Source organism: Heterocephalus glaber, unplaced genomic scaffold (assembly GCF_053883595.1).
Source record: "Heterocephalus glaber isolate CG9 unplaced genomic scaffold, H.glaber_assembly_v1.0 deba00000738, whole genome shotgun sequence".
NCBI lineage: Eukaryota > Metazoa > Chordata > Mammalia > Rodentia > Bathyergidae > Heterocephalus > Heterocephalus glaber.
The window spans coordinates 15,084,957-15,097,511 of NW_028258161.1; the positions used below are offsets into that span (position 1 = coordinate 15,084,957).

At 47.6% G+C, this 12,555-nt stretch overlaps 1 long non-coding RNA gene across 1 annotated transcript in view; it reads left to right on the forward strand.

Annotated features, from left to right (window-relative positions):
* Positions 1 to 2,622: 2,622 nt before the first annotated feature.
* The window catches only part of LOC110345254 (uncharacterized), a 60,131-nt gene continuing 50,198 nt past the window's right edge, over positions 2,623 to 12,555 (forward strand). The window contains exon 1 of the long non-coding RNA XR_015449579.1: positions 2,623 to 3,356. This is a non-coding gene — a long non-coding RNA (uncharacterized LOC110345254). The remainder of the gene's footprint in view (positions 3,357 to 12,555) is intronic.

The following is a 12,555-nucleotide window of genomic DNA, read 5'->3' on the forward strand; positions in this document are numbered from 1 at the left end:
ATGCCATGTTTGTCTTTCAGAGTTAGTTACTTTTCTCTCGTCGCTGAGACAAAATACCCAACACCCAAAATTAGAGGGGGTTTCCTGGGCTCACAGTTCATAGAGCTCCAGTTCAAGGCAGAGTGCGGAGGGGCAGCAGGAGCAAAAGCAGCAAGGGGCCCTCACCGAGTCTCTCCCCCGTGAATCCCATCAGACCACGGGGCTGGACCGGGCCAAGCCACTAACTCGCGTGTAGTGGCTTAGCAACCACACGCCCTCAGCTGCAGCATCGCACGCTCCAAATCCAGCCACCCATGACCCAAACCGTAACACATTCCCTGGATTATTTTTCACTTAATATCATGTCCTTCAGATTCATCCCCATGGTCACAAAATTATAGGATTTCCTTCATTTTTATGGCTGAGTAGTATTCTATTATCTACATATACATTTTCTTCATTTATCCGTTGATGGACATTTAGACTGTCATATCTTGGCTGTAGTGAGTCGTGCTGCAGTAAAAACAGTAATGTGGGTGTCTCTTCACTGCACTGATTTCATTTCCTTTGGGTACAGTAGAATTACCAAAGCGTATTACTATTGTTAATATTTTTATTCTTTTTACCCCCCAGTGCCGGGCATCGAACTTAGAACCTTGCGCTTGTGAGGCAGGCACAGCATCACTGAGCTAAATCCCTGGCCCCTGTTTTTAATATTTTGAAGAACCTCCATACTGATTTCTACAATGGCTGTAATAATTTAATTCCTACTAACTGTAAAGGGCTCGGTTTTGTCCACATCTTCACTGACCCTTAACTTTTACCTTTTTGATAACACCCATTCCAATAAGAGTGAACAGGATACTCTCTGTTTTGTTTTGTTTCTTTGAGACAAGGTCTCACTATGTAGTTTAGGCTGACCTTGAACTCACTAAGTAGCCCAGGCTGGCCTTGAACTAGCAGTGATCTCCTGCCTCAGTCTCCTGAGTGCTGGGATTACAGGCGTGCACCACCATGCTTGACTTTGTGGCGGTTTTGAGTTTTGAATTTCCCTGATGTTTAATGATATTGGGCCTTTTTTCACATACTTGTGGGCCATTACTATGCCTTTTTAGAAAGAGATGGGGATGTGTGTTGCTCAGGCTGGCCTTGAACTTCTGGGCTAAAGTGATTCTCCTCCCTCAGCCTTCCAAGTAGGGCATGAGCCAGTATAACCATCTTGTATGTCTTCTATTAAGAAATGGCGGGCCAGGGATTTAGCTCAGTGGTTTCGCCACCTGCTGCGCAAGCGCAAGGACCCAAGTTTGATCCCCAGTACCAAAACCAAAAAAAAGTCTATGCAGGTCTTTTGCCCATTTAAAAATTATTCCATAATAATTTCTGAGAAAAATTACAAAATATTTGTTTAACCATTTCTAAATACCAAGATACATAGATGTGTGGGCTCAACTTATGTATGACATGAACACCAGACAAATGAACATAGTATCTTCAAATATTTAGCGCATTTCAGGGAGATTGTCCTATGAGCAGAGGTTACAGAGAGAGCTATGAGGTCACACTAGGTGAATTATTATTCTTATCCTTAAAATTAAAAGAAGGAATTTTAATGCATTTTTTTCTAATTCAATAATGTTCTTTGGTTCTATTTGGTCACCTAACAAATGAGCAATGGTTTTGCTATGAATTCCTTTAAACACACAAAATATTTCCACTGTCTCATTCAGTTAGTGACATTTACTTACACTTTCAGCCTCATTTCAAAGACATTTTAAAATATGTATAGTGCATTGTTAGTCAGACGTATTTAATTAAGGAGAGACCCACTAATGATTAGTTAATTTAGAAAGGATTTGTTGTGTGGATATAATAGGCTTTTCTGACAGTCACAACCAATGGGTAACTTAGAAGCATTGCTATGGACTCCGGAAGTCAGGTTCTCTGGAACTGGAAACCGGAAGACCTGGGTCTGTTTCTTGGATTTGCCTTTGCTTCTCACCTCTCTGCCATCCAGCTATATCCTTTCCTTATTTCTAGTTTTGCTTTCTCATGACTTGTTTGCTTTTATCCAATCATAAGCCCCTTTCTACAGAAGTGACATTCAAGCGATGGCCTTGTCTCTGCCACTGTCGCCAACTTCCCCAGCATTTTGATTTCCCAGTTCTCAATTCCTACATGATCTCATACCACTTAGCTGCCCCTATAAAAGGAGCTCTCGGAAGAAGCAGCACTGTTGGTATAGTTACTTAACTTTCCTTTTCTATTTGGCTCCTCAAAAAGATTATAAACCCCTCAAGGATAAGACAACACCTCAACCTCTATTCCCATCTCAATCATTCCTTTTATTCCCTTTCCTACCTGTCACATTGTATCCTAGATACATTTTATTTTCAACAAATTAATGTTAATAAGTGAATTGCAAATGGAAAAGACTTAACTCTGTGGATGAAGAATTGACACTAAAGAGGATGTGAACATGTATCCATCCTCCATGTGTTCGTGTGGGGAGGCAGCTGGCCCCTCCATGCCTCGGTTTCTTCTCCCACAGAACGAGGGCCACAAAGGTAGGAGACTCCCCTGCCTCAGACATCCCAACAGACTGACATCAGGTCACGCGCTGTTTTGTTAACTGTGAAACCTCATGGAAATGTTACATAATTTTTCTTAGAACCAACGTGATTGTCCAAAGCTATTTTTAATCATCAGGATGTATTTTTGATAGCTCCGGGACTTCCCAAGTGGTGTTAGGATTTTCTCCTCCCTAGAACAGAAGATTTGAAGTGCAAATAATTCCACTGCCAATCCAACCTCCGCCCGGGCAGGGCGATGGTATCTCTCTAAACGGTGTGCGTCCTGCCAACAAAGCTTTGCTCCGGGGACTGGTGAGAGTCCAAGAACCAGCCGAGACTAACTAGTCTGGGTCAGCTAACTCCCCATTGCCCAGGAAAGCCACCTGTCACAGGAGCTGAGAGCCACTCTTCCGGGAGACACAAGAAAGATCCCTCACCCTCGCTTATCTGCAATTCAGGGGCGCTTTTGCAAGAAGTGTGGCGTGGTCGTTCACTGTCAGGCGGAAGTACTACCAACACATTCCTCACTGGTTACGGATGTGTCCGCCACGAGAGTCCTCGTGAGCTGTCCTTGCCTCACGGGCATCAGTAAAAGGCTACCAAGGGCCGCTTGGCTCAGCACGCCTTCTTCAGGGGTCCGCCTAATTTATTCAAACAGCCTCCCACACGCGAGGCAAGCTTCTGCCCCGCTCCCCAGCCCCGACCCCAATTTAGGGAAGGCCTGTGGAGGGCCCGCGAGGGTGGGGAGCGGCGTCCTTTCTCTCGGTCCTTCCTTCGAGTCATCGCCAAAGACCTGCGCTTTTCCGGGTAAGTGCAAGCGCGGCGGGCGGCGGGCGGCGGGCGCCTTCCAGCCTTCCGCCGGTCAGCGCCTGCAGGTGCCGCCCAAACCCCTCAGATCCGAGATCTTCGCTCCCGTCGCCCAGCAAGGCCGCGGCGCTGGTCAGAAGAGTGGGGAGGAACTGGAGTTCGGTCTCGGGCGGAGAGGGGTGCCCTCCGACTCCACACTTCTGCCGGTGCCGGCTCGGAGGTAGTGGTCAGCGGTAAAATAGAAGGGAACGCCCGGGCCCTCCCAGCTTTCCACGCAGAGCAGCGCAGAGCGGGACAGCGCGGGGCGCCGCTGTCGGACGCGCAGGCGCGGAGACGCCCGGGAGCAGCCCGATCCCAAAGTGAGCGTCCCGGACCGAGGCGCCGGTGGGCGGGGCCTCGCGTGGGCGGGGCTCACGGTAGGCGGAGCTCGCCGTGGGCGGTGCCCCCGCCCGGCCCGGCCCACGAGGGCTCGCGGTTCAGTCCCCGCAGCTCGCTGCCCGCTCCAGCCCCGGTGGGAGTGGGAGGGGCGAGGGCCGCGCCCCAGGAAGGTCCCCCCCACGCGGGACCCCAGGAGAGTGGGGGACAGCAGTTTTTCTGGGAGGCTCCGGGTGCAGAGTCAGCCAGGAAATGCAGGCGCCGCCTACCCTGCCCGAGAGCAGCGTGCTTTTCAAAATACTGTGTTTTAATTTGCTGGGGCGATTGATTTCCGATTACAAAAGTAATGCCTGGCCATAGCAAGCTTGGGAAATCCGGGAGAACAGGGTAAAGCTTGTGTTGTGACAGAGCAAGCCGCCCCTGGCGTGCGTGTGCGTGCGCGTGTGCGGGGGCAGCATCCGCTCGAGGCAGCCACTCCCCGGTGTGTAACTTCAGCCAAACGGCTCGAAGCCCCTCCGGACCCCCATGTGGCCGGCCGGCCGTACACAGCTAGCAGGAGACGGCCTCGGCCACGGACCAGCCCAAAGCAGCACACAGCAGTAGCTCTTCCGTTAAGTCAAATAAAAGGGGGTGACTGTCCAGGAAAAAATTAAAAGGCTTTAAAGAGGCACCCCCGGACCCCACTAGCAGCAGCTCTGTCCCTTACAGATGTGAGCAGTGGCGCACCTGGCGGAGGGCAGTCCATGCACCTTGAAGTCCAGCGCAGCACAGGGACCCTTCTAGGATAAGCGCGTGGTCAGGTCGGGAACAGCACTCAGTACCACAGAGGTGCTGCAGCCACAGAGGTGGCGGCCGGAAGGACTTTTGTAACCCTTACAGGGACTGACTGACCTCGAAGCAGGACCAGTGGGGGCCAGGCCAGAGGAGTCAGGTGGGTTTAAAGCAAGGAAGAACGTTCAAGAACTCAGAGGACAGCACAGGCAGCTGAGAAGCGCGGCTCCCAAGTACCGCGGGAGTGCAGTGAGGGACAGGTGGACTCGGTAAAGTCCCTCTCTGTGCTAGGCCCAGGCTGCACTTACAGCTGCGGTGTGCAGTTATCTCTAATATGAGAGAGGACCATGCGGTGTGATCAGCCGGAACTAGGAAGAGTGCTGGGCACTGGCTGTCTTGGTGGAGACAAGACTCCTCCTCAGGTCACCAGACTCTCCTGAACTCAGGCAGCTGAGGGCAGGGATGAGCCAGGCCTCCGGTCGGGTCCTGTGTACCAGCTCTTTTACCTTGAGTGCATTATGGGTAATTATACAGAGGCTGCAAAAACCAGAGGACCCCCAGGAAACAGCTGCTGACCAGGACCCTGATTCAAGTTTGAGACCCTTTGAAAACTGATTCAGAGCAGGGCTCCGTGCTGAAACCTGTAATCCCAGCGATTTGGGCGGCTGAAGCAGAAAGATGGCATTAGCCCAGTAGTCTGAAGCCCAGCTGGGCAAGAGAGCAAAAATCAGAAATCCCACCAGGGTAACCAGTCTTTCTTAAGCCAATCCTGGAACTTTAGCATCTCTTCTCACTTCTATTTTCCAGAGAACAAAATGGATTTGTAGTTGCAGCCCAGAGCTGTCCCCTCCTTTAGGACCGGTGTCTTCCAAGTCGGGAGAGTTCCTACCGCAGGCCTTTCTCGCCCTCTTGTGGTGAGAGGGAAGCAGCTGCTGTTTACTGTGGACGCAGGAAGCAAGGTCGTTCTAGGGGATGTTTAGACCCAGGATTGAGAGGGCTGTGTGTCAGTGTCTGCGATGACCACAGTCAAAGAGGACTGGGAGGGGCCAGGGATTTAGCTCAGTGGTTCCGCCGCCTGCCTCACAAACGCAAGGTCCTGAGTTCGATCCCCGGTACCAAAAAAAAAAAAAAAAAAAAGAGGACTGAGAGTCTGTTTCCAGAATCACTGTAGGGCTTCAAACAACAATGAGCAAGGGTTTGTGCGCAATGTGCGTAATGCTCCGAGAAAGGGGTGAATGCGGTGGTTGGCGTGTGCTGTGGAAGACAACAGTGACCACGGTCCTAAACAGAACACCCCTTTCCACAACCAAACCGTCTGTGTCACCCACCACAAAGGGCGCATTCATATTCTGGGTGACCTTGTTATTTCTTTGTTTTAAAATATTTTTTAATGGATATAACCCAGCTGAATGGAATTACAAATCATAACCCTTCATATCTAAGACCTAAATGCCAGGGTTGTTTCTACAAATCCACAAACTGCTTTTGACGAGCTTCAGCTTTCAAAAGCAAACAAATAAGAGACCTCCAAACAGATAAATTAAGCAGAGATCCTGTCCTTTCTTGACCCATCTAATACCAAATGCTGGGTGACTGAATTTTTCCCCTCAAAATACCCATGGCCACGCTGTATTAACATAAAAATCTGACTCAGTTTAACAGGAAAAGTCAGTCTCCAAATCTGTGTTAGTTGCCAGACTACACTGGTCAAATTAATCAAGTAGTTCATCTGTATATGAGGAGCTATGTTAGACCACATCCACCACTGTTCACATGAGATGATAGAAACCATCACATCCCTCCCTGACTTTACAACTGAGAAAACCACAATGAGATTAAATGGCTCCCCCAGAGGTGCTGAAACTCTGGGCTCAGCCTACTGCCTTCCATGCCTTCAGCTTCAAACACTGGGAAGCTGTGCTGAGCAGCGGCAGCCACTGGTAAATGGTGGTTTGCTTCTCCTTGAACAGGATGTAGCAAGAAATTGTGAGGAGGGAGGAAAGGAGGGAAGAAAGGAAGGAGGAGAGCCGAGGAGGGAAAGGGAGAAGAAAGGCTGTTTATAAGTTAACTGAGTCACTGCCACTCCCAAACCTCAGTTGGGAATGAGATTTGAGGTTATTCTTGGATTTCAGCTTTTAGTTGCAGGAACCAACCTGCCTAAGTAGCTGTCGGTGATTGCTTTTCCTAATGCATGATTTTATTTGCAGGCTCCTGTTTAGATCTTGACTCTCTCCTGTAGAAATCTCTGAACCTAAATCTCAGCCCTCATGGCGTGCATAAACACGAGCAACAGGGATCACAGCTGTCACATGGAACCAGAACCCTCCCACTAAGTAGGGAAGTGGTTTCCATGAAAGGGTTACCTCAGGGTTCCTCAAGTTTGTACCTGGTTCCACTTCAAGGATGTTGGATGGAAACCTGGCCCCCCCCCCATCACTAAGAATTTGAGGATAACTTTGCCTTCTAGTCTAAACAAAAGGAAGGTGGCCATGACTTCACTGGGGCCCTGTACTCTGGTCTAGAAAGTACAGTAAATGGGTCTGTCCGATCTCAGCTTCTCCATTTGCCCTTCCTAACTCTACCTGCTCCTTTGAGTAGCACTTGCTTGGAATTTGCATTTCTAACAAGTTCCCAGGAGATGCTTTTGCTGTTAACTGGAAACCACACTTGGAGGGTCTTTGGTACCCAGGATCTACCTCTCCCCTCCAGGACACACCACCAACAGGAAGCTCTTACAGACACCAGCACTTAGGCCTACCGACAGACTCCTAAGTAACTTTCATACTTTACCAAGCTTGCCTTTAATATACTGGGTTTGGGGGCACTGTTTCCAAACAAATAATTACTTGAGACTCTAAATACAAACACATCCAAAGCTATGTTATTCACAAAGCAGTTTTTCTCTGGTTCTGTTTTTAAAAAAATTATATTAGCACATGTTTGCAGTACATGATTACATTCATCAAGAGGAGTTGGCACATGTACATAATACATCGTAATGCTTTTCACTTCCTCTTCCTCTCCTCTCCCTCTGCCCTGCCTCCATCTGTTGATCTTCTTCCCTTTTGCAAAAGATCTATCTCCTTGTTTCCTATTGTCTATTTTTTTTTTTTTTGAGACAGGATCTCTGTTGTCCAGGCTGGCCTTGAACTTATTATGTAGCCCAGGCTGGCCTCAAGACTTAGGCAATCCTCCTGCTTCAGCCTCCTAAGTGCTGGGATCACAGGCATATGCCACCACACCAGAGTTGGATCAGTTGTTATAACCCAACAGAAACTTGAACTATGACCACTTTTTTCCTGTTACAACATGACATATAATGGCAGTGGAATAATAATTAATTTGCAATACAGCTTAGTCATCGTCAGTGGTGGTATAAAATAATTTGTTTGCCTTGCCTGATAGGCTAGAGAAGGATTCCCTGGGTAGGATTCTGAAAAGATAAGTTTTGATATTTAGTTCTCCATTTTGGGTTTTAAAATCCCTTATCACTCTCTTGGTTCCTTTCTACCTGCAGTTAATACAATTAGCAGGAAGTCCTTGGAGATATTTGACAGACAAGTTACATAAAGCATTCTGCAAACAGAACGAATGCGGGAGTTTTCCCCTTGCGTATGCCTTCAGTATCATCTATTCTGGATTTCCCAAATAATCTCACTTCAGCGATGTATCAGGCCCATTCTGCAACAACTCTTCAGAGAGGCCATCTGTAAAGAGGCTGCTGTGGCTGCTGTCTTTCCTGCTGAGCCCTCAGGGCAGCTATGGGAAACTCAGCCTGCTTATTAGGATACACACAGACCCATCCCTTGTCACTCCAGATGTCTACAGGACAAGTAGGGCATCTTACAATGATTTGACTGTGGTTGTTAGATTGTGAAACAATGACTTCTGAAATTGAGCTTGGGAGAGACAAATTGAGAAAGCTTGTTCCTCCATCCTGAGCATCTCACCCCATCCCAGAGTCCAACATCTGCCCTTGGTAATGCTGAGATTTGGGTAAAGGACAGGGAGTAGGTTGGGGCAAGCAGGAGTCCTCCACATTGCATGAACCAGAGACAGTTGGATCTTTCTGGTCTTAACAATCAAAAACTCTGTCCCCCTAAGCCTACTTTCTTGAGACAAGAATCTAAGGAAAAGAAGGGAAAGATTTTATTGATCTCAGGTTCTCTGGCTGACATGCAATTTGGACAGTTAGTGTCCAGAACCAGCTAGCAATGAGTGGGTCTGGAAATGGGTGACCAAGTAGAGGGGAGGGCTGCACTGATGTTTGGACAGAGCTTCACAGGGTGAGCACCAGTAGTAGGGGCAAAAAAGGAAGAGTTCCAACAGTCCTTGTGTTAGATTTCTGTCACTGCAACAAAACACCTAAGATACACAACTTTAGGGAGAAAAGTGTACTTTGGCTCACGGTTTCCAAAGTTTCAGTGCGGATGGCTTGGGCTGGGGTGAGACTGTATTCAGCAGGGATTTGTGGGGGAGCAAACCTGCTTGTTCCTGGAAGCTAAGAAGCAAAGAGAGTGCCAGGAAGAGGTGGGGGCCTCAGGGTCTCCTTCAAGGCCACTGCCCAACCTGATTTCCCCCTCCAGGCCTCACCCCTTCAACCTTCCACCCCCCTCAACACCACAGGCCAGTGACCAAGCCTTCAGTGCACGGTCTTTAGGGGACATTTAAGATCCAGACCATAATAGGTCAACTCCTCGGGAGCCACGCAGAGCAGTTAACTGTGTCTTCCTTGCTATCTTTCTGTCTTGGACTTTACACACGCAACCCTTTCACTACCCGACTTTGCTTGCCTAAAAGAAGAGGTAGGGGTTATGCCTCCTCTTCAGTTATTGCACTGATTTTGGGTAACAGTCATTGGCTTCTGAGTTAATAGCTCAACGATTCTTCTCTGCCTGGAGACCTTCTGGGCCCACATCCTAAACGTTCCTCCCGAGAATCCTGAGGAGCCGAAGGACCAAGGCAGGGAAGGGCACAAGCCGTGGCCTCAGAGCTCCACCGGATCCCATCAGAGCCATGCTTTTTCTGTCCTTAATAACAATGGATTTGGGCCGGGATTTAGCTCAGTGGTTCCGTCGCTTGCCTTGCAAGCGCAAGGACCCGAGTTCGATCCCCGGTACCAAAAAATAAAAAATAAAAAATAAATAACAATGGATTTGATGGAGTTGGTTGTTTTTATAACATACCTGATCTTAAAGTCTTTCAATCTTCCTAAGCCTCTATTACTTATTTCGAAAATGAGAATAAAGTAACTATTTCACAAGATTATCAGAGAGAGGAACGGAGACATTACATGTAAGGGACAGAAGACAGTGCCCCTCCCTGCATCACACACACACACACACACACACACACACACACACACACACGGTCACGCACACATGGCTGTCATTGTTCTGCTCACTTACTGAGGGAAAACTGCAGAATTTGAGGGTCTTGAATAAGAATACGAGGGCCAGGAACCACATGTTGCCGAGGTTGTCTGAGTTGAAATGAGGCCAAAGTATTCTCCCTGCTTCCGTGCATGCTACATTTCCAGCTCAGTTTTCTCATCTATCAAATGGACATGAGGATGACAAGTCCTAGGCACATTGTGAGGATTCAGTAAACTGTCTCATGAGAAACCATTGCATGGGCTTGTAAGGATCAGTTACTGCTATTTTTAGGGTCTGGTACCTGAGGTAGGACAGTGGGCAGTAGAAGGAGGACAGGGAAAACACCTGGGTTAACACAGAATGTAGACCTCTCTTACTCAGACAACCGTAGCTGTGTTTGTAAAGTGCAGCTCCAACTGGGCGTGGTGGTGTAAACCTGAAATTCTAGCACTCTGGGGGCTGGGCAGAATTTTCACAAGTTTTAGCCCAGTCTGGGAAACTCAGCAACTTAGTGAGAACCTGTATCAAAAAATAAATAAATAAAAACAAAGAAAAGGCTGGGGATGGATCTCAGTGTGAAGGCCCTGGATTCGATCCCCAGTACTGGGAAAAAAGAAGCCCCAGCTCCCAAAACACAGTTGTATAGTGTTATGCAGTAACATTGCTGGTGCTGGGTTTTTCCAGTGGTCAGTATTTTGCTGTCTCTTAACTCTTTAAGTAAAGAAGTTTTGGACTCCCTGCTCACATTCTCTGAGTTGCTGACAAACCACATGCAGATAATGCCAAATGCTACCAGCAGTCAGGATGGAAGACCTATTCCTACTGTGTGCTGCCCTCCTACCACCCTGCTTCAGGACTGGCCATCTCCACCCCTGGCTCACCAGCCTCAGAGAGAAGGCTAGGCCAGCATTTGCCCCTTTCATTCTAACAGGCTGTAGCCCACTGAGAAAATGGTCTACCTGACAAAATATACGGACATACGTTATCCTATGCAGGACTGACCTTTGAACATCCAAGAAAATTAACCAACACAGAAGAGTAAGGTTACCACAGAGCTTGTTTACTTTTAAAGCAATGAAAGTCACAGTGTGTATGTTAAAGCCAGACGCTTCTCATACTGTCTCCTGTTACAGGGTCTTCACTAATAATACTCGAGTTCAGACTTAAAGTTGAACTTGAACTTCAGCATTTGTAGCACAATTAACTATAACTCAGTTGTATAGTTTACCCTATTCTTCCTGAGGCTCTCGGATTAAAACACCATGATCTTCATCTAATAAAAGCCAGCAAGAAACACAATGCTGCCAGTAGCACAAGGCCAAGAACCTACCCCAGTCACATTGAAACTGTGTTACTCCTCCTGAAGACTAAATGCTTTCTCTTTTTCTTGCTGTCCACATATCTTATTAACAGGCCCCTCCATCTTCAGTGGCATATGAACTACTCAATGTCAGGAATTACCAAGCACATCACAGAGCTTGTATCAATAGTACCTAAGAAGGTTCCCATATATTTTTTTAGGCAGATTAACCCAAGGACTAAAGAAGTTGAGTTTTTAATAAATAATTGCAATTCTATAACTCCCGCCAAGATTGTAGGTTATAAGAATTTTACAATGCTCTTGAGGACATAAAACCAGGAAAGGAGCCATGAAGAAGCTGATACTTGATTCAGGCCTGAATGCAAAGACAGGACTTGGTAATAAAAGAAAGGGGAGAAATGAAAATATGCTGCAAATGGAGCCACATATGTGAAGGCAGGGAGGAGCCACCAGTATTACCAGAGCAGGTACCATGTGCCAGGAAGAGGACAGGACACCAGAACACATCAGTGAGCATGGGGTCTCTTGGAACTTACATTCTTGTGGGGCAGACAGATAAAAAGTAAATTGATTAGTAACCTGTAGAGATTTTGCATGGTCACAGGTGTGGAGAAGAATAGATCCAGGAAGGATGGGGCTCAAGTGAGTGGAAATAGAATACTTTAAAAAAATAAAGTGAGCAGGAGACCCCTCAGATAGTTTTCGGAGCCCTGTAGGAGGTAAGACAGTGGCTTATCCAGCCATATAGGGGAAGAGTGGACTGGCCAGAGGGTGCAGCATGTGTCAGGACCCTGTGGTAGAACTCTGGCCAAAGAGGGACAGCATGCATTCTCAAGAGGAAATATCATCCCAGTGGGGCGAGATTTGCTTGTGGATCATGAGCCACAGCTCTAACTCTTAGTGTATATAGCACAGACAGAGATACAGGAGATAATCATACATCTGTGGCATCAAGTTTTATTCCCCCTGACAAAGGCAATAATAAGAAAATTGAAAAACACTGAGTGAGAGGATCAGTAAAGAGGCCGACATGGCTAGAATGTAGTGAACAGGGAAAGAGCAGGAGAAGACGACAGGAAAATATTGGGAAGTGATCTTATAAGTCATTGCAGACTTTGGCTTTTCCTCCGAGTGCAACTGGGCATGACTGCAGGGTTTTTAACAAAGGAGGGAACTGACTCGGCATTGGAAAAGGTCCCACTGGCTGCTGTGTTGAGAACAGACTACAGCGCCAGCAGGAGGCCACCAGCTGCATCCAGCCAGGGGCGGGGCGGGGGGGGGGCGGTGGTTGTGGGAAGTGGTGGATTACACATTTACAGTTGGCTTTCCACATCTGTGGGATCTGCATCCATAGATT